Here is a 3032-nt window from a genome sequence, read left to right as displayed (position 1 = left end):
AAAAAAGTTATAGTGTAAAGCCAAGAACTGATCCCTGCAGGATCCCACTAGAAACACACCCATTTGATGATTCTCCATTTACAATTACATTGAGACCTATCAGTTAGCCAGCTTTTAATCCATTTAATGTGCACAAGGTTAATTTTATATCCTGCTAGTTCTAGAATCAGAGTATTATGCAGTTCCAAGTCAAAGTCTATGTATATTACATCAACGCTATCACCTCTATCAACCAAATCTGTAATCGCATCAAAAAAAGGTTACCAAATTAGTTTGACAGGAATCTATTTTCCATAAACCCATGTTGTATTACCCTCATTTAATTCTTGATTGAGTCCAAAAGCAGCCACTCCATTCTCTTACTCAGGATTGTTGTCAGACTGACAGGCCTATAATTACCCAGGTCATCCCATTTATCCGTTTTAAATACTGGCACAATATTAGCTTTCTTCCAATCTTCTGGAACTTCCCCAGTGTTCCAAGACTTGGGGAAAATTCAACATTAATGGTCCAGTGAGCTCCTCAGCCAGCTCTTTTAAAACTGTTGGATGCAAGTTAACTAGACCTGCTGATTCAAAAATGTCTAACAGTAGTAGCTGCTGTTTTAACAGCATACTGAGATACTACTGGAATGGAATGTTGTAGGACTACATCAGTTCTTTGCCCCAAATACTTACTGAACATTTCTGCCGTATCTGCATTATTATTGATAATTCTATTTCAATCTAGTAATGGACCAATACCATTGTTAAAAAGGCTTTTTAAAGTGTCTGTTAGGAACAACAACAAAAAATCCTTATTGTCTTTAACTCTGCTGGCCATAGATTTCTCCTTGTATCCTTTTGCTTCCCTTATGAATTTTCTACAATTCTTAGTAGTTAATAGCTCCAGGTATATATGTCACTGGTGTGGACTTTATTCTGTTTGCACTTGATACATGTGATCAAGTCAATTGCTATTAATTTTTAGTTCTCATGAATTCCTCTTTACTTGTCAAGACAAAGTTTAGAATTCCCCCATGTTGGATGCAACACTTTGAGTTAGAAATTGTCATCTATAATATTTAGAAATTCCAAGGATGTTTTAGAACTAGCAACACAAGAGTGCCAGCATGTGTCACTGAAATCAAAGTCATTCAGCTTTTTTCCCTACGCATTGTTGATAATATGTAAGAAGCCAGTCAGCCTGCTGTACAGTACAATCTGGTAGGGTGCAACAGACAAACTAATACCTCATTTTCTTCTGAGTTATAAGTGACTTGGAAACAGGTAAAGCCATTTTTGGCAGAATGCCACTTCCCCACCCCTTTTGCCAGCTTGACCCTTCCAAATAGGCATTAACCATTGATTTTAACATACCAATAGTGGGAATCATCCCACCAGGTTCAGTAATGCAAGCTAGATCAAATGTATGCTCACAAATGAGCAATTCCAATTCCTCATTTGTTATCCAGGCTCTAGCCCAGGCAATTAATTTTTTTTCTTCATGGACTTGATTTTATTCTCTACATCTTGATTTTGTACTGAATGCTCATTCACACTCTTCCTCTTTTTAGCCTCCCCTTTTATTATTAAACACCCTGCTGACTACTCTGGCCAGTCTGTCCCCGAGACAATTAGTCCTCCCTTTATTGAGGTGGAGGCCATCCAAAGTATAAGGTCCTCTGTAGAAGGTAGGCCACACCGCTTACCTAGGCAGCAGCTCACTTTTGGAATCTTTTGACTTCTATTTTCCTTTGCTGATGGGACAGAGAAGATCTCAGAGAAAACTCATTTACACCTGAATCCAGGAGCTCTGATGGAATGCTGACATATGAACTAGATGCAGCAGGAAATCTTATTTGGAGGTCTCAAACTTTTGACATTCACTATGGTGGCAAGAGGAAGGTGTTCAGGAGAGAAAGAGAGTTATTGTGAAGAGCGTAATGCAACTTGTTTAAAAAAAAGAGACTAAGAACAGGCAGCTCACCTTTGAAGCAGCTGTTTGTCATCATGAACCATGGCTGTCTGCCAGACCCATCATGGTGGTACTGGTCTAACTTATAAAAGTTGTGAAAAGGCAACTTAATGATTCCACAATAATTTCTAACATGACCTGGTGGACAGGGAAGTATGTGTTTTCTCCTTGTCTTACAAAGCCTTTTCCTTGAGATTTTGGCATTCTGTACCACAGGTTTAAGACTGGAAGAGACAGCCCATATGCTCCCTACAAGGCAATAAGTGGCACACTGTCCTGCTTAGAGAGCACTCACTCTTTTCATATGAGCTAATAGCATCCTGATGCACTTACATGAGCTGCCCTTCCCAGAGTTTATCTTCACTAGCCGACGGTGAGAAAATACAGAAGCCAGCTATATCATTCCTTATGCACAGTGGCCTGCCATGTGTTGACTAAACAGGCTACCGAACCATGTCTCAAACCTTCCACATCCTGATTGTTAGAGTGATACCAGAGAGTCAAGGTTGCAACGGGCGGGCGGGCGGGCGGGGGGGGGGGGCGGGGACGGGGTGAAGTGAGATCCCCAAAAGGATTAAATGACCTGCAAATTAATTATTAATTATTATTATTAATAGGTACATTCACAATATTACTCCCCACTCTCATTCTACCTCGCCCCAATTTCCTTTTCTGTGAAAGAACTAAGATTAATTTTCAGTTGTGCCAGCAGCGTAGGGAACTTCCAAATGGCATCTTTACAAAGAGTAATGCAGTGAGTATTTCTACAAAACAAACAAAAAACCCACACACTTGCAGACGATTTGGAAAGTATCTTAAATTAGCAATTCAAGATTTTTGTGCAGTCATGCCTGCAGATAAATAAGTGTACAAGCCACTTTGACCAAGATATCTCAAGAATGAAATGCTGGACAGAGATCAAAAACATCACATTGATGCTGCATGACCTACCTTAATCTGATTCTCTTTGAGGAACGAACACACACACACACACACACACACACATCCACACCAAAAAGGCTTGTGTGAATCACTAAATGCTTTGGAAAAGATGCATCTCTTTATAAGGCTACAAA

Source organism: Mauremys reevesii, linkage group 2 (genome assembly GCF_016161935.1).
Source record: "Mauremys reevesii isolate NIE-2019 linkage group 2, ASM1616193v1, whole genome shotgun sequence".
NCBI lineage: Eukaryota > Metazoa > Chordata > Testudines > Geoemydidae > Mauremys > Mauremys reevesii.
Note: the sequence above shows the minus strand (reverse complement) of the source record.